The sequence below is a fragment of the Triturus cristatus genome, chromosome 2_2, assembly GCF_964204655.1.
Source record: "Triturus cristatus chromosome 2_2, aTriCri1.1, whole genome shotgun sequence".
Classification (NCBI taxonomy): domain Eukaryota; kingdom Metazoa; phylum Chordata; class Amphibia; order Caudata; family Salamandridae; genus Triturus; species Triturus cristatus.
The window spans coordinates 1,086,462,361-1,086,487,064 of record NC_140582.1 but is presented as its reverse complement, the minus strand read 5'-3'; positions in this window follow the sequence as shown (position 1 = coordinate 1,086,487,064).

The window sequence follows — 24,704 nt, the reverse complement described above, 5'->3', positions numbered from 1 at the left end:
ACATGTCGTCATGACTCTATGGATGTATCCAGATCGTAATTGTTTTGTTTTCCTCATGTAGACTGCTTGCTGTTTTGCTGTATTTGGCTCTAATGTTCTACACTGTTAATATATGTATTTTGTCTTTTTCTCTTTAGATTTGGATATATGGGCCTCTGTATGTTATCCTCTTCAGTCTTCCTGGATGACGTCCTCCCTGTCGTTGTTGTCCTGCGGTTTCCCGTTCGGCGTCCCATCTCCCTTATGTGGTTCCAACACCCTCATCCTTTCTTGTTCTCTTGTGGTATGTCTTTTGCTACTGTGCTCTTATGTTTATGGAGTTGGTTTATTTTGATTTGTCGTTCTCTTCTCTTTATTCTATTTTCTTCTTTTGCTTCCCATACCTTCTTTTGCTACCGTTGTTTCACTACTTTTCTCTTTATTCTTATTTCTTATTCTTTTCTTTCTCTTTATCTCTTTCTTCTTAACCATTTACTTCAATCTATTTTTTGCTTCTCTTTTTCATCCGTTTATTTCCATTCTCTTCACCTTCTTCAATTTCAAATCTCTCTTTATTCTTTGATTTCCTTACCTTTTCAATACAATGTGTTTATGGCGGTTCTTCAGTTGTATTTACTTGGTTATGTATCTTCTTTCCTTTTACGTATTTGGTACTATTTCTTCTCCCTGCAATTTTTTTTTTTTTTTTTTTTTTTTTTTTTTTAATATTTTTATTGCAGGAATCCGTAAATCGTTACATAACCGGCCAACATTATATATCACGCCCGATCAATGAGACGCAACCCTCCGTTCCCCCACCGTAAGTTACTTACACAGCCATTCAGCCCACAACCCTAGGGTCGGGCGGCGAAATTCAATGGGGGCTCAGGAGGATGTCGAAGCTGGCCCGGAGAACCCGCTGTCCGTCATCTGCTTTTCCAAACAAACCCATAAACCCAAAATAACACCCCACTCTTAAAACACCCCAAACCCAGGTAACCCTCCCCCTCCCCCCGCCATCAGCGCGCGGCACCAACCGCCGCAGGATCTCCAAAAGGACCCCCGGGGAAAGCAATAGATCTGAAAAGTGCAATCGTCTATCGGGACTCAGGGCGAGCCTCTTCCTCAAGCTCAGAGTCGCTGGGGGCGCCATAATCCCTAAGGGCCTGCACCAATATCTCCCATTCCAGCGCTGCCTCCTGTGCCTTCTCATTACGCTGCCTCCAAGCTAGCTGGTATCTGAGCGTACTCTCCCCCGCCGCCCACTTCAAAAATTCGCTGCGCCACCGGCTTCCCGTCGGACCAGCTCGTGCCTTCCAGTTCCTGGTCACCTCCCGTTTAGCAAGGAGTAGCCCCAGATCAATGAACTTGCTAGAAATTTTATTTTTGGGGGTATGAGGGAACCAGTGCAGGAGGCCCACCGCCGCGTCAAGCGATAAAGATCTCCCCGTCGTCTCCTCCAGGGTCTTCCCCATTTCCTCCCAATAGGATGACAATCCCGGGCAGGCCCACAGCATATGGAGGAGGTCCGCCTCCTGGGCCGGGCACCTGGGGCATTCCGCCGAAGTCGTACCAAAATATCGCCTGATTTTCACCGGGGTCAAATAGGCTCTATGGAGCACGTAGTAGTGGACCAATTGAAAGCGGGCGTGGCGTGTGCCCTTCCAGGCCCTCCGCACTAGCTGGGCCCAGGTCGTTTCCGGGATCTCCCTGCCAATGTCCTCCTCCCAGCGGTTTCTCAAAGTGGTGAGGGGAGCCATCCCCTCATTGATCAGTCTGCCGTAAAGGCAAGTGACCGCCTTCACCGTGCCCGCAGACATCATCACGTATTGGCATACTGGGGATAAAGGAGGTTCCTCCTGCCCGCGTCTCCAGTGCGCCTGGATCGCTCGAACAAGGGCCGAGTGCAGCAAAAAGTCGCCGCGGGGAATCCCGAAGCGCTCGATGAGCTCCTGGAAGGGCAAGAGCGACCCGTCCTCGTATAGATCCCCGATTAGCTGCAAACCGGCGTCCTCCCAGGTCGCCAGCCGCGACCAATCACCCCCATGGGGCAGAGCCGTTAGCATCCCCAGCGGTATTTCAGGCGCGTACGGTGTTCGCAGGTGGCCCCGGGCGTGAGCTCGGTTCCAGCACAGGCGGATAGTCCGCTCCTCCATTGACAAGTCCTGCAAGGCCAACCGTTGTCTCATCGCTATGAAGGAGAGAACATGCCTGGCCATGCCCGTTCCCCTCTTTTCTTCGGGGCCCCGGAACTCCCGGGCGATCTCCTGGGTGAAGGCCTGGAGCTGCGCCGCTAAATAATACTTTTCGAAGTCTGGCACCGCACGCCCACCCTCCTCCTTCGGCCTCAGTAGGGTCCTGAGGGCCACCCGCCGGCGGCCCGAACCCCAAAGGAATCCGACAATCATGGATCGTAAAAGTCGAAACGTGGTCGGTGGGACCCAGGTCGGTAGTGTCCGGAAATAATATAGCAACCGGGGGAGCGCCACCATTTTAAGCAAAGCAATCCTCCCAGCCACCGAGAGCGGTAGCGTGGCCCAAAAGCCCACACTGCCTCGAAGTGCTCGAATGCCCCGGGCAATGTTCCCATCCAGGAGGCCAGAAGGTTCATGATAGACATACACCCCTAGATACTTAAAGCAGTCGGGTTCCCATCTAATCTCCCTACTCAGAGTAGGGGTAGGGGTGCCCCTGCGGACCGGGAAAAGACAGGTCTTAGTCCAATTCACTCGGAGGCCCGAGACCTCCCCAAACTCCGTGAGCGCCGTCGCAGCCCCATGTAGGGCATCTAGCGGGTCTTCTAGGAAGAGCAACAGGTCGTCTGCATACAGTGAGATGTAATGCGGGCCCGAAGGACTCCACAGGCCCGTGTAATGGGCTCCCGACCGGAGATGCAGCGCAAGAGGTTCCACCGCCAGCGCAAAGAGCAGAGGGGATAACGAGCATCCCTGCCTCGTGCCTCGTTCCACCGGATATTGTGAGGATATCAGCGGTCCCGCCCGAACCCTGGCCGACGCCGAGGCGTACAGAACCCTGGTCCACCTGATGAAGCCCTCCCCGAGGCCGAACCTCCGCAACACAGTACAAAGGTAGTCCCATTCCAGGCTATCAAAAGCCTTCTCTAAATCCACTGAGAGGACAACCGGGCACGGGGCGTCCACAAGCGGTTCCCCTAGCAAGCGGAACAACCGGCGAATATTCATGGTCGTGTTACGCCTGGGGATAAAGCCAGCCTGGTCCTCATGTACCAAGGAGCTCATGTGGCCGAGCAGCCTCGAGGCCAGGATGCTGCTCAGTATTTTATAATCCACCGTCAGCATCGATAAGGGACGGTACGACCCCGGATCGGAGGAATCCCTTCCAGGCTTGAGGAGCGGGACCACCAATGCCTCACACATCGAGCCTGGGAGACGCCCAAGCCTCTTCGCCTCCCTGTATACTACCAACAATCTAGGGGCTAGGAGATCGGCATAGGCCGCATAGAACTCCACAGGAAGACCGTCCAGGCCCGGGGTCTTATTTCTCGCCATCTTTTTGATGGCGCTACGGATCTCTCCCAATTCTATGTCGGACCCCAAGGCTTTCGCCACGTCTCGCTCCATTGTTCGGATCTCTAAAGGCCGCAAATAGTTATCGAGCAGGTCAGGGTCTCGGACCGAGCGACTGCGGTATAAGCGCTCGTAATATTGCCGGTAGCAGCTCAGAATCGCAGGCTGGGTGTACACCTGGGTTCCGTCTGCCCTGCGCATGGACGTCGTCAGTGAGGACTGCCGCGTAGGGTTGGCCAGCCATGCCAGCAGCGCGCTCGACCTATCCCCCTCTGCGATGGACCGAACCGTATAGGCCTTATAGTCAAAACAGCGGAGCCGTTCGACCTCCGCCGCCACCGCCTCCTTCGCCTCCGCCGTGCGCGCCTGCAATTCGGGGCGCCCGGGGCGGCGTAACTCCAACTCGCGGAGTTTTCGATCCGCTGCCTCTAGGTCAGCGAGGATACTTCGCCTCACGCCGACCTGTTTAGAAATGCAGTACCCCCTCACCACCACCTTAAAAGCGTCCCACTCTAACGCTCTCGAGCTCGCGGTGCCACGGTTGGACGCAAAGTACTCTGAAATCGTATCACCTAGGTCCGCCTTGAAGACACTGTCCTCAAGGATCTCGGGCCGTAATTTCCAGGTGGGCACCGCCGGCACCCCGGGAAACCAGCCAAGGTCCAACAGGAGGGGGTTATGGTCAGAAATGGTCCTGGTCAAATATTCAGACCGGACCGCTGCTGAAACCAGTTCGGGCGAGCCAAGAAATCCGTCCAGTCGAACGTGCAATTCATGGAGGCTCGAGAAGTAGGAGTAATCCCTGGTTGTGGGGTGTTGCGCCCTCCAAATATCCGTTAGACCCCAGTGAGTCTGCCAGTCCCGACGATCCCTAGCCGAGCGACGAACCGGAGAATCGGGGAGGGGTGGATGCGAACGGTCAATATCTACATCCACTACTGAGTTGAAATCTCCACCGAGCAGGAGGGGTCCGGAGAGGCAATGGGCCAACGAGCCCGATAACCTGGAAAGGAAGGCAGTCTGGTCTACATTAGGAGCATACACACAGCAAACGTTTAGGTCTCTCCCTCCCAAAGTCCCCGAAATAGCCACATAACGCCCCTCTGGATCTATCACTGTGTTCGTGACCTGGAAGGGAACCCCAGCCCTAACCCAGATCAGCGCCCCTCTGGCATACGCAGAGTACGAAGTGCAAAAGACCTGCCCCCTCCACCTACGCTGTAAGGCCGCCCCTTCCGCCTTGTTCAGATGAGTCTCCTGCAGCAGCGCCATTTGTATTCCCCTACGCACTAAGTAAGCGTGGACCTTGTGGCGCCTGGACATAGTGTGAAGCCCCCGTACGTTCCAAGTAACACATTTCAGATTAGCTACCTCAGCCATTGTCCCATATTGTTCTCGCAAAGTCTCCCCATCCGGGTCCCAACAATAACAGGACATCGATCCTCACAGCACTGATGGCGGCCATTTTCCCCAACCATAACTTAACAACCCAAATATGAATCAACTCCCCATCCACCCTCCCCAGAACAGGACCCAAATAGCACCATCTAGTTCCCATCCAAACCATATTCTCCAACTATACCCTACTAATCCTGCAGTCGCCACCGCAGGAAGGCCTTAAGGGCCAGGTGCAGGCCGGGCGGAGGCAGTGGGCCCTCGACGCTCAGGCCACCAGGACTAACCGAAGCCCAAAACAGTGTCACAAATAAACCCCCTCGGGGCAAATCCAGGGCACCCCACCCTCCCTACCCCGGTAGTCAGCATCTCCGATCGACCCCCGCCACCCCCTCGCCGGGCCCCCACCCAAAGTGAAGAAGCTCACCCCGTTACCCCTGCCCATCCAGAAGGTCCTCCGCCGATTGCGGTGTGATCACCGGCGTATGGTCACTGTCAGGCACGGATTCCTCGGAGTCCGTTGGACCCTCCTCGTCCTCAGGGACCGCTTCCTCCGCAATGGCAGCGTCCCGTGAACCAGACAGCACTGATAACACCTCTAGTACTCCCTTCCGCTCCGTCGATGTCTCTACAGTTGAGGGACCCCCCGAGCGGCCACGGCGACCCCGAATCCTCCTGGATCTCCGTCTCTGCTCCGGCTCCGCCACCTGTCGAGGCGAAGAGCCGGATCCACCTTTCCCCGCTCTATATAGTTCGAGCCAGTGACAAACGTCCTCTGGGGTATCGAAGAACTGAGTTTTGTCATCGACAATTATGCGGAGCCTCGCAGGATAGAAGAGCGAGTATTGGATACCCTCGCTCCGGAGCTCGCGCTTGACCGCCAGGAAGGAAAACCGTCTGCGTTGAGTTTCATAGGTGTAATCCGGGAAGATTTTCACCTGGCTGTTCGCCACTTTAAATGGCCCATTATGTCTGGCGACATTGAGGATGAAGTCTCTGTCCCTGAAGTGCAATAATCGCGCCACCACCGGTCGTGGGGCACGTCCCTGCTGCGGTGGCCTCGCCGGGACCCGATGGGCCCGCTCCAGGGTGTAGAAGGAGGATAGACCCTCCGGGGCCACCGTGTCTCGGATCCAGGCCTCCAGATATGCCACCATGTCGCCATCCTCAATCTTTTCTGGCAGGCCCACCACGCGGATGTTGTTCCTCCTGTTACGGCCTTCCGCGTCCTCCGCCCTCTGCTCCAGGACCGTAATCCGGGATAAGGCATCCTTCATATCCGCAGCCAAGGTCCGCTGTGCCGGCTCCAAGGTTTTCACCGAGCCCTCCACTTCCTTGACCCGGTCCGAAAGTTTGCTGTGGTCCGCTCTAAGGAGACCCAGGCTCGTCGCTACCTGGGCAATGTCCTGCTGGAGGGCCGAGCGCGTGGTCGCTATTGCCTCTAGGACTCGGTCAAATTGCTGCTGCAGTGGTGCACCGCCGGCATCCCCGGGGCCCCCGCGTTCCTCCTTGTCCTGGGTCTCCGAGTCCGAGACAGCTGGGGCAGTCCCCTTGGCACCTCTAGGTTTCCCCATGTTGCCGGCCGCTCTCCGTGCAGGTCTCGGAGCGGGCGCCTCCGAGTTCAGGCCCCGGCTATGACTCCCTCGGGTGCTAGGCCTCAGGTCGAATGCCGGAGATCCCCGTCTCCAGGGCCCGTTGGATCGTCTCAACCTTGGCTCACGCCACCAACACGGCGTCCGGGGGCACCGAGGAGGAGGCGGAGACAGCCGTCGCCAGGTCGGGCAGGCCCGCACGGCCGACAGAGTCCCGGAGTGGATGTCACCAGCTCCACCGGACGATTCGCGGCCCCAAAAGGTTGCGCCTCCCATGGAAGTGGGTCGGCCAGGAGAAAGTGGCCAAGTGCGGTGTAGGGAGTGGGGCCACCGGCGGGGCCTCCTGCCGTCCCCGCGTGGGATCCGCTAGGGTGTGGGCCTCCGTTCATCCGAGTGCAATCCCCGTTAAAAGAGACCGCTCTGACCGATGTCCAGCTCCGATCCCCACCGGGAGCCGGCAGAGCAGGGGATGCACCGCTGCCAACGACGTTCCTCCAGTCTAATGGATCTGGCCAGGGGGACAAAGAAGTCCGGGCGCCATGTTGGGTCGCACTGCGCGGTACCCCGGACTGCGATTTTCGCCGGGTCACCGCTCGTGCCGATCACGCCAGGGGCCCCGGCAGGTTTCCGTCGAGCCGGTCCGCAAAAATGCGGGGGCTGGGGTGCCCCGCAGCCGCCGAATTACAGGATAATCATGGGCTCAGTCCCGGAGCCGAGCTCTCAGGCGACCATCACCATCGGCGCCCAAGCCACGCCCCCTTCTTCTCCCTGCAATGTTCTGTTTTTCCTTCTCTTACAAATGTAATGATTATTATCCAGTTTTTAATTATTCATGCTTTTCTGTTTTCTCTCTATTTGCATTTTCTCCCTTATCTGTAGATGTCTTTGAATATTTTATCTTGGAATGTTAAAGGTCTTGGTTCACCTATTAAACGTCAAAGAGTTTTGTCTCATGTAGCAAATTTAAAAGGGGATATTGCTTTATTACAAGAAATTCATGTTAAAGATACTGAAATTCGTAAATTACGTCGTCATTGGGTTGGTCATGTTTTTGCCTCTCCTGGGTCTGGGAAGCGTAATGGTGTTGCTATTTTATGTCATAAGAGGCTAGATGTTCATCTTGTCAAACAAGATAATGATTCAGAAGGTAGGTGGGTAGCAGTCTCTTTGTTGATTAATAAAATTCCTCTGACTATTATTAATATTTATGCTCCCACTGTTCCGGATAAAGTCTTTTGGCCCCATATTCTTTCCCTGCTCATGCAATACACTGATGATTATCTGATTTTGGGTGGTGATTGTAATATGGTTATAGACCCCTTTTTAGACAGAAGATCTGATTCTAGGTTCTCCCCCTCCCACATGCATTCTTTGTTTACCTCCACTATTTCCCAAAGAGCTCTTGTTGATTCTTGGAGGCTTTGCCACCCTACTCTTCGAGAATACACTTTTTACTCACCTCCTCACTCTTCCCAATCCCGATTAGATTATATTTTCATTTCCAAAGCCCTCACTCAACTCATTACTCACTCTGACATAGGTTCTATTTTACTTTCTGATCACGCCCCAGTCTCTTTAAGTCTAGATTTACTCCCCCCCGTGAAAGGCACTAGGAGATGGAGGTTTAATAACTCTCTTTTATTGGACCCACAGTTTACACAAGCCTTTATGGATTTTGCCTCTTCATTTTTTGAGGACAATGACAATGAAAGTTCTTCCACAATTAATCGCTAAAGAACAATGTGGTTTTATCAAAGGACGTCATCTATCTGATAATACCCGTCTCTTCTTTAATGTCCTAAGTAAATCTCATTCGCATAAGACTTCATTGGCAGCTGTTGCATTGGACGCTGAGAAAGCTTTTGACAGAGTCAACTGGCAATTTATTTTTTCTTCCCTTTCTTGGTTCGGTTTTGGCCCTAAGTTCCTTTCATATGTCTCAATGCTCTACTCTTCTCCTAGGTCCTTTATTTTGGCCAATGGCCTTGTCTCTTCCTCCTTTCCTCTTCTTCGTGGTGTCCGGCAGGGTTGTCTGCTTTCTCCGCTCCTATTTATTTTAGCATTAGAACCTTTCTTAACTAAGATTCGTATGAACGATGAAATTTCTGGTTTCCCTTATGGTGCTACACAGTTAAAGATCTCTGCATACGCAGATGATATTCTTTTATTTATCTCGAACCCTCATACGTCTCTCCCATCATTTTTATTAGAGGTTTCGAACTATGCATCAGTGTCTGGCTATAAGCTTAATGTAGACAAATGCGAAATCCTTCCTCTTAATAAATTCTGTTTTCATGCTGACTTCTTAGCTTCTTCTTTCCATTGGAGTCCAAATAAAATCAAATATCTTGGTCTTTGGTTTACACCTTCTATTAAGGATACTGTGGCTTTGAACCTTAAAAATTTACTATCAGCCCTTACTGCCTCTACGAAACAATGGCATCCCTTGTTCTTATCTTGGTGGGGTAGATTAGATTCTATCAAAATGATGTTGGTTCCGGTAGTCTTATTTCTCTTGTCGAATCTTCCAGTTAACATCCCCAAATCTTATTACAAGAGTATTTATTCCATATTATCTAAATTTTTATGGCAAAACAAAACTGCCAGAATGTCTTTTTCTAAACTTAAATCTCCTAAACATTTAGTTGGTGTTAATTTTCCTGACTTTTCCTCATATCATACTTCCTTTTTTCTCACTCACTCTACCTCTTTCCTTTCTGATCATATTCCTGATCCCTCATCCCGTCCTTTGTGGGTAGAAGTTGAAACCTCCTTTTTTCATCCCTTTGCGTTTGAAGAGTTTGTTTCATTGTCACAAGCTCCAAAGAAATTTTCTCTTCCCATCCTTCAACATGTTCGCAAGACCTTTCAACCTATCATTTTGCATAACTTGGATGATCGTGCTCGTTTTTTACAATCTCCTATTTGGTGTAATTCTCTTATCAAAATTAAAAATAGATCTATTTTTTGGAGTGACTGGTTATCTCTTGGTCTTAAATGGACTTATCAGCTTTTTCACGATGGTTCTTTTATCCCCTTTTCTGTTCTTCAAGATCGTTTCTCTCTCCCCCTCTCTTCTTATCCCAAATATACTCTATTAAGAACGGCGGCTCAAGCTGCTTATGATGCTCTTACGGGTACTTCCATTCAATATAATTCTTCTCTCATTTCCTTACCATTTTTACACTCTTCCCCATCTTCTTCTCAAATTTACAAAAAATTGCGAGATTCGTCTGCTCATCGAGTGAAGTCTGCTGTGGAGTGTGCTTGGGAATCAGATTTAGATGATTGTTTTCCTCTTTCTACCTGGGATAACATTTGGATCAAAATAAGGAAATCATCTAGAGCGGCAAATACAACCCAAACTCTATTTTTTATATACAATAGACTTTTAATTACCCCATGCAAACTACATCACATTGACTCTTCTATCCCGTCTATCTATTGGTCCTGTTCGGCTTTGGTGGCTGATCTTAAACATATGTTGTTTACTTGTCCTGCTGTTCACCTTTTCTGGTGCAAAGTATGGCAACAAATTAATTCCATTTTCTCCACCAATTTCCCCTTTTCTCTTTCTCATATTTTTCTTGGTAGTCTTTCACAAATATGGTCCTCCTCCACTGCTAATACCTCCATTGTTGATCTCCTTCTTGCTGTGGCATTTCAACAGATCACGAAAGCTTGGAAGGATACCTCCCTTATTTCTTATCAAGCCTGGTGGTATGGGGTTTGCTATAATCATAGACTAGATAGGGCTTATGTTCACCCTATTTCCCTTGCGATTAAAAGGGACTTATTATGGTTACCCATTACCTCCTTTCTGAACTTGTCTGCCCAACCCCTTCCTTTACATAATCCTTGCAGGGAGGACGTATCTAAACCTCCTTGATTATCTTGTTATTATTAATGATTCTGATATTATTAATGTATGAAGATTGCCATCTTTGTTCTATCTCTTGTTGAATTATTAATTCCTGCATAATGAAGTTGTATTTTTTCTTTATTCTGCCAATTATTTATTATATATTGTTGTAATATGTTTCTGATGATACCCCTTTTTCTTTTCTTCTTTTCTTCTCTCTCTTTCTCTCTACTCCTTTTTATTTTTTCTGAAATGTCTTGCAATTTATTCTTTCCTACAAAATGTATATTACTACTGTACTGGAACTTTTTTGTTCTTCAATAAAATCCTCTTTAAACTGAAAAAAGAGACACACAGCCATCCTGTCAGAAGCAGGATCCCATATTTTCTGTCAGGGTGGCAGGCAATCAATTACTGGTCAAGTAGGTCCTGCAAATTCTTAAACAGGTTTACTTCCATATCTTTTGTTTTCATCCCCACCTCATCCTTCAGCAATGGCTGATGGGGGAGAATTTGTCACTCTTAGGGCAGGAATTGCCGGCCTTTCCGGCCAAAGGATCCATAGAGAAGGTACCAGCATCAAAAGTAGGAACTGGCTTCTACTCCCGCTACTTAGTGGTGCCGAAGAAGGAGGAAGTCTATCCTATCCAACATTTTCCCCCTCCATGCCTTCCTGCAGAAGGACAACTTCAAGATGGCTATCCTTGCCCAAGTCTTGTCTGCCCTCAACCCACTCTGCAACAACTTCAATCCATGTCAGGGGGACCCACAAAAGTCACTAAATTAACCTGTGTTTAACCCTCTGGTAGCTTGGCACAAAGCAGTCAGGCTTAACTTGGAGGCAATGTGTAAATTAAGTATGCTGCACACAAGTAAAATCTCAAACCAATTTAGAAAATATAGTAAATTGTAATAAATAGAAGAATACCAAAACAACAAAAATCTGTTCAATAGAGCCAAAGTATTCAGTGAAAATATTACACAAAAGCACAAAGCGCCACTTGTGGTCATCTGGTCTCCCTAGACTGGGGGTAAGTCATAGGTTCATGCCGGCCATGATTGAGTGAGGGTTTGATACAGGGAGCAGGTTAGCACCTTCAAAGTCTGGTGTGAAGAGTTTCCTTTGTGATGGAGGAGGCCCAAATGAATAGGCTGAGTATTGCGGATGGTCGTTGCTGTAGCTTCGCATTGGCAGTCGTTATGGACTGTCACTGCTGTAGCACAAAGTGCGGGTATTGTGTTGCCAGTCGTCGCTGCTGGCGCAAAGAGCAGGTCTCACCAGTACTTTGCGTTGGCAGTTGTCTCGAATAGCAGTATGTTGGCGCGGATGGGCCCATTCGCAGTTGCAAGGAGCCTAAACTTCAGGATTTCCAGCTGTCCTTCAGGAATACACTCTGATGCCAGCCAAGGGTCCAGGACCTTGCGAGGTTCCTCTTGGGGAAGGAGGTCTTCCCTCTTGAGGATCAGGGACTCTATACAGCAGAGGCCAGTAGGGCTCAGGTATAGAATGTTGATGTTATACACACTAGGACCCTTGTGGTTCTGGGAGGACTCTGAAGAGGAATTATGTAATATGCGGGTGGTGTTAGGGTGTGGTTAATTGGGAAATATGATGTAATGTGCAGTGTGTCAGTGTATGCTGAAGAGGTAAAGTAATGCGTAAACGCAGCTCCTATGTGGCATAATTAATCTGCATGTTCCTGGGCTGGGGAAAACGCTACAACTGATGACGAGTAGGGGATACGTGCTAGAGAAGACAACCAGAGAAGACAACACTGCTCACCTTGAAAGTTTGCAATGATATGGCAAACTACTTCTGCGTACCATGTGTGCCCAGAATCGAGGCAGAGTGATCTGTGACCAGCACATGTGGGCTCAAAGCCCTGCTCTATCCTGCACACGGCTGCTGAAGAGATTGAAGGCCTTGCAGAGGAGCATTTTCAAAACGCCTGCCAAAACTGTTAAAAAGGTGGTCGACAGAGATGCTGCACTGCACCCCAAGTACAGAACGATTGTTCAGGTGAAGCAAAAGATAATGACAGTGACAACAAAGTATGAAAACCAGATAATTTACTCACAGTAAGGGCTATTGAAGCTTTCTGCGACACCAGTTCAAGCACAAGGCTAGTGCTTGTAGAAGTTGTCGTAGAAGTTGTCAGTGCTGGAAAATGCTGTCTTAACAGTACTTGCTCTAAATGGTGGCAGAAGAGAGATTGAAATACAATACAGCTGTGTTCCTGAAGTCACCACCACCTTTTGACACTTCTAAGAAACAGAGCATTGGTACCAGGTGAGTTGTGTGGATATAAACCATTTGATGAATTCATAGATGCACTAGAGGAAGAAGATGACAGGAAGATCACCAAATATTTAAAAAATCTTGCAGGTGATGAAGTGAAAGAAGTGCTAAAGAAAATCTCACAAACCAATGTGAAATCGTACCAAAAGGAAAAAGAAGTTTTGGAGGCCAAGTTCATTCAAATGTCGACTATGAAAGGTGTGTCTTCAACCAAGCCCTACAACAGGTTGGCAAAACAATGGACGAGTTTGTCGAAAGACTTGATGGACTCATTAAACATTGCAAGATCTGTGACTTCACCAACGAAGAATCTATGCACCTCAGAGTCATTGATGGCTGCCTTTCAGATTTGTTTAGAAGGAGAATGCTGAGAGAAAAACACATCTAGAGAAAATGCTGATGGCTGCTAGAGGAGAAAAACATGCGGACTGACAAGCTGCTGACATGGAAGCAGGAACAGCACACATTGAATCGGCATTGACGGTGAAGAGCAAACACAAGCATAAACAGGATACACATAGGTTGATATCTTCAAAGAAAACAAAGCTATGCTTCCAATGTGGATTTACGTTTCCCCATGAAGGCAAATTTCCAGCCATTGGACAAGTCTGCAAAAGTTGTGAGAAAGAGAATCATTTCATAACTGTGTGCCAAACCAAAGAAAAATCTAGCGTGTAACAACAGCAAGAAAAGATGGACATGAGAATGTTCCAGAAGCATTCTCGCCACTCCCCTAAAAACAAAAAGTAACATCAGCTATGACAAGTAGAAACCAGGCCAGACCAATCGTCGTCAAGCTCATCGTACAAAGGTTTCTCAAAATCACTATCGAGGTTAAACAAAGAAGATGGGTGTGTGGTGATGATATCTACCAAAGGACTGCGCGCATATGTGGGGTTAGCTGCCTTTAAAAGGGATCACAGTTCAAAGAAAGCTCACTAAAGTCACAAAATTCATTTGGACACTGTCTCAAAATTACAATGAAAGTTAACGATCACCCAGTAACTTTCATCATAGACAGTGGTGCGTCACATCAAGCTAGTTGGAAAGTTTAACAGCCTATCCCCAGTACCTCACCTCACTACGTCAGGCACACAGCTATATACGAGGGTGGCTTTTGAGCCATTGCCAAGCCAAGGGTCGCTCACCCTGACAATGCAACACAAAAAGGCATCAGTGCAAGCCACCATTCATGTTCTACAAGGGACTTCGTTGAGTGAATGTTTGCTCAGTTTGCCACCGCTGCTGACATGGGGTTGATATCCCTCAACTGCACCGTCTACGCTCAGTCTAAGATCATGAGTTGATTCCCGGCATTGTTTCGTGGCCTGGGAAAACTCAAGAGAATGAAAGTAAAGCTACATATCAATGAAAACATTCGCCCTGGTGCTCAGCGGCACTGTAGAGTTGCTTTTCATCTTCAAGAAGCTGTAGAGAAAGAGTTGGAAGCACTCTTAAAACATGACATAATTGAACACTCGTCAGGCCCCATGCCATTGGTTTTACCCATAGCAGTAGTACCGAAAAAGGACAGTAGCATAGCGGTGTGCATTTGCGTTAACATACACCAGGCAAACAAAGCCATTGAAAGGCAAAGACACCCTGGTCCACACATAGAGGAGATAATCATGCCATTGGATGGAGTCAAAGTATTTTCCCATCTTGACCTGAATAAAGGATACCATCAACTCAAATTAGAGGAGAACTGCAAGTACATTACTACCTTTTTGACTCATGTTTTTGTTTAACTTTGTTTTATTGTTATTATTGTTATATTTGCAGTACACATTACATTTGAGCACGATTGCGACTGAATTCAATTTGAGTCTTAGCTTTGTATAACTAATGCAGTTACAGCAGTCGACATTTCGTTCATTGTCATATTGTTCAGATTCCATGCATTAACAGTTGGTGTATCAACGTATCATACAGGTTTAATCTATAAACAATGTTGTTAAATCCTAACTCATAACATATAACAGTTTACCCTACACCCTGGAGCATTTACAGTAGATCCTTGCGTTGCTACAAGCAGCACATCCGCGGCATCGCACCAGCCCGTCTATCCATGTCGGCTATGTGTAATGCATACCCACCTTCCCTCATCTTCCAAAGTTCAATGTTCACAGTTCAGTTGGTACAACATGGTGCTCGGAGGCTGAAAATGCATCCGGATAGTGAGCAGGAAAGCATTAGGACGGGAAGAGAAGAAGTACGACGCGCCATGAGTGGTAGGGGGAGTGGATGCGGTATGTTGAGAGGAGAGAGATGGGAGTGGAAGCGGGGGGGAGGGCAAGAGAAATAGTGTTTCTGCCATAGACTTGTGCAGGCTATCTTAGCAGAGAACTGTGTGCCTCCCTCCGGTTGTATATTGTAGGTTATCTACTCACTACCTTTTGACTCATGTTGGTTTGTTGCGATATAAGAGACTGAGTTTTGGAGTTTCTTCGGCTGCTGAGATATTTCAGGATGTCATTTGCTGAGTAGTTCCAGCCTGTTACACATGCTTATAAGGGCAAACACAAGGAGATGATGGACAGAGTGCTGAAACTTTTCAGACACTCACCTCCAGTCACACATCTGGGTTGAAGCCATCATTATTCTTTAGCTCATTTCGCCACACTAGTTTTGACCTGGCCAAATGCAAATCAGTCTTGACCCTGGTCCTCATGGGAACAGTAAAGACGGAACTGCCAAACCAGGTCTTCCGTGGACCGGAAACAAGCATCCTAGATCCTGGTGCTGGTTTCGGGGTAACACCCCTCATCAGCCAGGCTAGCTTGCATCCAGTGGCACAGTGGGCAAATGACCCACTGCTGGGCATACCCTGCCAAGCCAGGGCAATTAAAGCAAACACAAGGAGATGATTGTCCGAGCGCTAAAACTTTTCAGACACTCAGTCCCAGTCACAGATCTGGGTGGAATCAATCATCATTCTTTAGCTCACTTCACCACCCCAATTCAGACCTGGCCATATGCAAATCAGTCTTGAGCCTTTGCCTCAGGGGAACAGTCCAGACCTAACTGCCAAGCCAGGTCTTCCCTGGACCGGAAACAAGTATCCTGTGACCGGTTTTGGGGTAACACCCCTCATCAGCCAAGGTAGCTTGAATCCAGTGGCAAAGTGAGCAAGGTACCCACATCTGGGCATACCCTGCTAAACCAGGGCGAACAAAGCAAACACAAGGAGATGATGGACGGAGTGCTGAAACTTTTCAGACACTCACACCCAGTCACAGATGTGGGTTGAATCCATCATCATTCTTTTGCTCACTTCGCCACCCGAGTTCAATTAGTATGTCATCCCATGCTTTTAATTACAGTGATAAAATACTGTTTTTTGGTAGAACACAGAAAGAACATGACAAAACACTTACCCAAGTGTAGAAATTCGAACAACAGAGCACAGCACAACAAATAGTTCCAACTATCATTCGTCAGTAATAGATTTAATTCCGGAAATGAGCAGTAGATGGAACAAGCAGTATAACACAATCTTGATCATAGGTGGATCAGTTTTCAAAATGTTGATACGTAGATGAAGCATACAAACAGCCGACACGTGTTTCGTCATTATGCGACTTTCCCAAGACTGTTAACAAAACATAAAATGTAGAGCTTAATTTTAATACAAGAGGGAAGTCTTACTTCAGTCTTCCAATGTTCAACACTTAATTGTTCCTAATATCTTAGTAAAAAGTTCACTGATCCCTGTACAACGTAATCTATAGATGGAAAAAGGGAAAAAGTGCACGATAAAAATAGTGCCAGAAGATAGTTATCCCAAATGCAAGTGCGACAAGGTCTGTGTAAGAAAAGGTAGAAAGTTATATCCAACCTTATAACCCAACTTGACAATGACCAACAAAACCCCAAAGTGATAAAGAACTTATAAAGAATACAAAGATGTGATCTGAAAAAATGCAATCAGCCCTTGTACATTCTGCCATCCAAAGACAGTCTTGTGTATACTAAGAGGGAGAGGAAGAGGAAGAGTGATCATCAGTGCTATTCTCATTGTTGGCATCGGCACTAGTCCCATTGTTATCATCAGTGCTATTCTCATTGTTGGCATTGGCACTAGTTCCATTGTTATCATCAGTGCTATTCTCATTGTTGTCATCAGCACTAGTCCCATTGTTGTCATGGCACTAGTCCCATTGTTATCATCAGTACTATTCTCATTGTTGGCATCGGCACTAGTCCCAGTGTTGTCATCAGTGCTATTCTCATTCTTGGCATTGGTACTAGTCCCATTGTTGTCATCAGTGCCATTCTCATTGTTGGCATCGGCACTAGTCCCATTGGTGTCATCAGCGCTATTCTCATTGTTGTCATGGGCACTAGTCCATGGTTATTAGCGCTATTCTCTTTGTTGGCATCAGCACTAGTCCTATTGTTATCATCAGTGCTATTCTCATTGTTGGCATCGGCACAAGTCCCATTGTTATCATCAGTACTATTCTCATTGTTGGCATGGGCACTAGACCCATTTTTATCATCAGTGCTATTCTCATTGTTGGCATTGGCACTAGTCCCATTGGTACCATCAGCGCTATTCTCATTGTTGGCATGGGCACTAGTCCCATTGGTATCATCAGCGCTATTCTCATTGTTGGCATTGGCACTAGCCCCATTGTTATCATCAGCGCTATTCTCATTGTTGTCATGGGCACTAGTCCCATTGTTATCATCAGTGCCATTCTCATTGTTGGCATGGGCACTAGTCCCATTGGTATCATCAGCGCCATTCTCATTGTTGTCATGGGCACTAGTCCCATGATTATCAGCGCTATTCTCATTGTTGTCATCGGCACTAGTCCCATTGGTATCATCAGCGCTATTCTCATTGTTGGCATGGGCACTAGTCCTATTGGTATCATCAGCGCTATTCTCATTGGCATCGGCACTAGTCCCATTGGTATCATCAGCGCTATTCTCATTGTTGGCATGGGCACTAGTCCTATTGGTATCTTCAGCGCTATTCTCATTGTTGGCATGTGCACTAGTCCCATTGGTATCATCAGTGCTATTCTCATTGTTGGCATCGGCATTAGTCCCATTGGTATAATCAGCGCTATTCTCATTGTTGTTATCGGCACTAGTCCCATTGGTATCATCAGCGCTATTCTCATTGTTGTCAGGAGCACTAGTCCCATTGGTATCATCAGCGCTATTCACATTGTTGGCATTGGCACTAGTCCCATTGGTATCATCAGCGCTATTCTCATTGTTGGCATGGGCACTAGTCCTATTGGTTTCATCAGCGCTATTCTCATTGTTGGCATGGGCACTAGTCCCATTGGTATCATCAGTGCTATTCTCATTGTTGGCATCGGCACTAGTCCCATTGGTATCATCAGCGCTATTCTGATTGTTGGCATTGGCACTAGTCCCATTGGTATCATCAGCGCTATTCTCATTGTTGTCATCGGCACTAGTCCCATTGGTATCATCAGCGCTATTCTCATTGTTGTCAGGGGCACTAGTCCCATTGGTATCATCAGCGCTATTCTCATTGTTGTCAGGAGAACTAGTCCCATTGTTATCATCAGTGCTATTCTCGTTGTTGTCAGGAGCACTAGTCCCATTGGTATTATCAGCGCTATTGTCATTGTTGGCATCGGCACTAGTCCCATTGGTATCAGTGCTATTCTCATTGTTGTCAGGAGCACTAGTCCCATTGGTTTCATCAGCGCTATTCTCATTGTTGGCATCAACACTAGTCCCATTGGTATCATCAGTGCTATTCTCATTGTTGGCATCGGCACTAGTCCCATTGGTATCATCAGCGCTATTATCGTTGTTGGCATCTACACTAATCCCATTGGTATCATCAGCGCTATTCTCATTGTTGGCTTGGGCACTAGTCCCAGTGGTATCATCAGCGCTATTCTCATTGTTGGCATGGGCACTAGTCCCATTGGTATCATCAGCGCTATTCTCATTGTTGGCATCGGCACTGGTCCCATTGGTATCATCAGCGCTATTCTCATTGTTGGCATCGGCACTAGTACCATTGGTATCATCAGCGCTATTCTCATTGTTGGCATGGGCAGTAGTCCCATTGGTATCATCAGCGCTATTCTCATTGTTGGCACGGGCACTAGTCCCATTGGTATCATCAGCGCTATTCTCATTGTCAGGAGCATTAGTCCCATTGGTATCATCAGCACTATTCTCATTGTTGGCATTGGACTAGTCCCATTGTTATCATCAGTACTATTCTCATTGTTGGCTTCGGCACTAGTCCCATTGTTATCATCAGTGCTATTCTCATTGTTGGCATCGGCACTAGTTCCATTGTTATCATCAGGCTATTCTCATTGTTCGCATCGGCACTAGTCCAATTGTTATCATCAGTGCTATTCTCATTGTTGGCATAGGTACTAGTCCCATTGGTATAATCAGCGCTATTCTCATTGTCAGGAGCATTAGTCTGATTGGTATCATCAGCACTATTCTCATTGTTGGCATTGGCACTAGTCCCATTGTTATCATCAGTACTATTCTCAATGTTGGCTTCGGCACTAGTCCCATTGTTATCATCAGTGCTATTCTCATTGTTGGCATCGGCACTAGTTCCATTGTTATCATCAGGCTATTCTCATTGTTCGCATTGGCACTAGTCCAATTGTTATCATCAGTGCTATTCTCATTGTTGGCATAGGTACTAGTCCCATTGTTGTCATCAGCGCTATTCTCATTGTTGTCATGGGCACTAGTCCCATTGGTATCATCAGCGCTATTCTCCTTGTTGTCATGGGGACTAGTCCCATTGTTATCATCAGTGCTATTCTCATTGTTGGCATCGGCACTAGTCCCATTGTTATCATCAGTGCTATTCTCATTGTTGGCATGGGCACTAGTTCCATTGTTATCATCAGCGCTATTCTCATTGTTGGCATCTGCACTGGACCCATTGGTATCATCAGCGCTATTCTCATTGTTGGCATCAGCACTAGTCCCATTGGTATCATCAGCGCTATTCTCATTTTTGGCATGGGCAGTAGTCCCATTGGTATCATCAGCGCTATTCTCATTGTTGGCACGGGCACTAGTCCCATAGGTATCATCAGCGCTATTCTCATTGTCAGGAGCACTAGTCCCATTGGTATCATCAGCGCTATTCTCATTGTTGGCATTGGCACTAGTCCCATTGTTATCATCAGCGCTATTCTCATTGTTGTCATGGGCACTAGTCCCATTGTTATCATCAGTGCTATTCTCATTGTTGGCATCGGCACTAGTCCCATTGTTATCATCAGTGCTATTCTCATTGTTGGCATGGGCTTTAGTCCCATTGGTATCATCAGCGCTATTCTCATTGTTGGCATTGGCACTAGTCCCATTGGTATCATCAGCGCTATTCTCATTGTTGGCATCGGCACTAGTCCCATTGGTATCATCAGCGCTATTCTCATTGTTGTCATCGGCACTAGTCCCATTGGTATCATCAGCGCTATTCTCATTGTTGTCAGGAGCACTAGTCCCATTGGTATCATCAGCGCTATTCTCATTGTTGTCAGGAGAACTAGTCCCATTGTTATCATCAGTGCTATTCTCATTGTTGTCAGGAGCACTAGTCCCATTGGTATTATCAGTGCTATTGTCATTGTTGGCATCGGCACTAGTCCCATTGGTATCAGTGCTATTCTCATTGTTGTCAGGAGCACTAGTCCCATTGGTATCATCAGCGCAATTCTCATTGTTGGCATCAACACTAGTCCCATTGTTATCATCAGCGCTATTCTCATTGTTGACATCTGCACTAGTCCCATTGGTATCATCAGCGCTATTATCGTTGTTGGCATCTGCACTAATCCCATTGGTATCATCAGCGCTATTCTCATTGTTGGCATGGGCACTAGTCCCATTGGTATCATCAGCGCTATTCTCATTGTTGGCATGGGCATTGGTCCCATTGGTATCATCAGCGCTATTCTCATTGTTGGCATCGGCACTGGTCCCATTGGTATCATCAGCGCTATTCTCATTGTTGGCATGGGCACTAGTCCCATTGGTATCATCAGTGCTATTCTCATTGTTGGCATGGGCACTGGTCCCATTGGTATCATCAGCGCTATTCTCATTGTTGGCATCGGCACTGGTCCCATTGGTATCATCAGCGCTATTCTCATTGTTGGCATCGGCACTAGTACCATTGGTATCATCAGCGCTATTCTCATTGTTGGCGTGGGCAGTAGTCCCATTGGTATCATCAGCGCTATTCTCATTGTTGGCATGGGCACTAGTCCCATTGGTATCATGAGCGCTATTCTCATTGTTAGGAGCACTAGTCCCATTGGTATCATCAGCACTATTCTCATTGTTGGCATTGGCACTAGTCCCATTGTTATCATCAGTGCTATTCTCATTGTTGGCATCGGTACTAGTCCTAATGTTATCATCAGTACTATTCTCATTGTTGGCTTCGGCACTAGTCCCATTGTTATCATCAGTGCTATTCTCATTGTTGGCATCGGCACTAGTTCCATTGTTATCATCAGGCTATTCTCATTGTTCGCATCGGCACTAGTCCAATTGTTATCATCAGTGCTATTCTCATTGTTGGCATAGGTACTAGTCCCATTGTTGTCATCAGCGCTATTCTCATTGTTGTCATGGGCACTAGTCCTATTGGTATCATCAGCGCTATTCTCATTGTTGTCATGGGCACTAGTCCCATGGTTATCAGTGCTATTCTCCTTGTTGTCATGGGGACTAGTCCCATTGTTATCATCAGTGCTATTCTCATTGTTGGCATCGGCACTAGTTCCATTGTTATCAGCCGAGCTATTCTCATTGTTGACATCGGCACTAGTTCCATTGTTATCATCAGCACTTTTCTCATTGTTGGCATCTGCACTGGTCCCATTGGTATCATCAGCGCTATTCTCATTGTTGGCATCGGCACTGGTCCCATTGGTATCATCATCGCTATTCTCATTGTTGGCATCAGCACTAGTCCCATTGGTATCATCAGCGCTATTCTCATTTTTGGCATGGGCAGTAGTCCCATTGGTATCATCAGCGCTATTCTCATTGTTAGCACGGGCACTAGTCCCATTGGTATCATCAGCGCTATTCTCATTGTCAGGAGCACTAGTCCCATTGGTATCATCAGCGCTATTCTCATTGTTGGCATTGGCACTAGTCCCATTGTTATCATCAGTGCTATTCTCATTGTTGGCATCGGTACTAGTCCCATTGTTATCATCAGTGCTATTCTCATTGTTGGCATCGGTACTAGTCCCATTGTTATCATCAGTGCTATTCTCATTGTTGGCATCGGCACTAGTACCATTGGTATCATCAGCACTATTCTCATTGTTGGCATGGGCAGTAGTCCCATTGGTATCATCAGCGCTATTCTCATTGTTGGCATGGGCACTAGTCCCATTGGTATCATGAGCGCTATTCTCATTGTTAGGAGCACTAGTCCCATTGGTATCATCAGCACTATTCTCATTGTTGGCATTGGCACTAGTCCCATTGTTATCATCAGTGCTATTCTCATTGTTGGCATCGGTACTAGTCCTAATGTTATCATCAGTACTATTCTCATTGTTGGCTTCGGCACTAGTCCCATTGTTATCATCAGTGCTATTCTCATTGTTGGCATCGGCACTAGTTCCATTGTTATCATCAGGCTATTCTCATTGTTCGCATCGGCACTAGTCCAATTGTTATCATCAGTGCTATTCTCATTGTTGGCATAGGTACTAGTCCCATTGTTGTCATCAGCGCTATTCTCATTGTTGTCATGGGCACTAGTCCTATTGGTATCATCAGCGCTATTCTCATTGTTGTCATGGGCACTAGTCCCATGGTTATCAGTGCTATTCTCCTTGTTGTCATGGGGACTAGTCCCATTGTTATCATCAGTGCTATTCTCATTGTTGGCATCGGCACTAGTTCCATTGTTATCAGCCGAGCTATTCTCATTGTTGGCATCGGCACTAGTTCCATTGTTATCATCAGCACTTTTCTCATTGTTGGCATCTGCACTGGTCCCATTGGTATCATCAGCGCTATTCTCATTGTTGGCATCGGCACTGGTCCCATTGGTATCATCATCGCTATTCTCATTGTTGGCATCAGCACTAGTCCCATTGGTATCATCAGCGCTATTCTCATTTTTGGCATGGGCAGTAGTCCCATTGGTATCATCAGCGCTATTCTCATTGTTAGCACGGGCACTAGTCCCATTGGTATCATCAGCGCTATTCTCATTGTCAGGAGCACTAGTCCCATTGGTATCATCAGCGCTATTCTCATTGTTGGCATTGGCACTAGTCCCATTGTTATCATCAGTGCTATTCTCATTGTTGGCATCGGTACTAGTCCCATTGTTATCATCAGTGCTATTCTCATTGTTGGCATCGGTACTAGTCCCATTGTTATCATCAGTGCTATTCTCATTGTTGGCATTGGCACTAGTTCCATTGTTATCATCAGGCTATTCTCATTGTTCGCATCGGCACTAGTCCAATTGTTATCATCAGTGCTATTCTCATTGTTGGCATCGGTACTAGTCCCATTGTTGTCATCAGCGCTATTCTCATTGTTGTCATGGGCACTAGTTACATTGCTATCATCAGCGCTATTCTCATTGTTGTCGTGGGCACTAGTCCCATGGTTATCAGTGCTATTCTCATTGTTGGCATCGGCACTAGTCCCATTGTTATCATCAGTGCTATTTTCATTGTTGGCATCGACACTTGTTCCATTGTTATCATCAGTGCTATTCTCATTGTTGTCATCGGCACTAGTCCCATTGTTGTCATCAGCACTAGTCCCATTGTTATCATCAGTACTATTCTCATTGTTGGCATAGGCACTAGTCCCAGTGTTGTCATCAGTGCTATTCTCATTCTTGGCATCGGCACTAGTCCCATTGTTGTCATCAGTGCTATTCTCATTGTCGGCATCGGCACTAGTCCCATTGGTGTCATCAACGCTATTCTCATTGTTGTCATGGGCACTAATCCATGGTTATTAGCGCTATTGTCATTCTTGGCATGGGCACTAGTCCCATTGTTATCATCAGTGCTACTCTCATTGTTGGCATGGGCACTAGTCCCATTGTTATCATCAGTGCTATTCTCATTGTTGGCATGGGCACTAGTCCCAGTGGTATCATCAGCGCTATTCTCATTGTTGGCATGGGCACTAGTCCCATTGATATCATCAGCGCTATTCTCATTGTTGGCATAGGCACTAGTCCCATTGGTATCATCAGCGCTATTCTCATTGTTGGCATGGGCACTAGTTCTATTGGTATCATCAGCACTATTCTTATTGTTGGCATGGGCACTAGTCCCATTGGTATCATCAGCGCCATTCTCATTGTTGTCATGGGCACTAGTCCCATGATTATCAGTGCTATTCTCATTGTTGGCATCGGCACTAGTCCCATTGTTATCATCAGTGCTATTCTCATTGTTGGCATCGGCACTAGTCTCATTGTTATCATCAGTGCTATTCTCATTGTTGGCATGGGCTATAGTCTCATTGGTATCATCAGCGATATTCTCATTGTTGGCAAAATGCTCCAGCTTGCTGTAAGGAGAGTTTTCATCTTTTTCCCTGCCTGCAAAGTGCCGGGCTGGGAAAGAGATTAAAGTATTGCTACTGCACGCAGGGAGCTGCATTTTCAGCAACTACCTGCGCACAAGAGCAATGCCGGCCCCCCAAGCGACAGGGATTGATTGTGACAATGGGGGCTTTGATGCTCCCCCCGCGGTCTCCAACATGCACACTAGGTGCTCTGGGTGAGTCTAGGACCACTAGCGAGACATGGCCAGAGACCGGGGGATGGGGTGCCCGGGACCAAAATCTGGCCAGGGAGGGGTGCTGCGTTGCCCTCCTTCCCTTGCGTAAAACTAACTTCTTTTTTTTTAAAACTTGTATTTATTGATTTTCTGCATAGTTAACATACATTACAGACATTGAAGTTAATGATTACATTGAAAAGCATTAGACAGTACAGATGCATCATTGTTGCTTCGCACATATTGCATTTG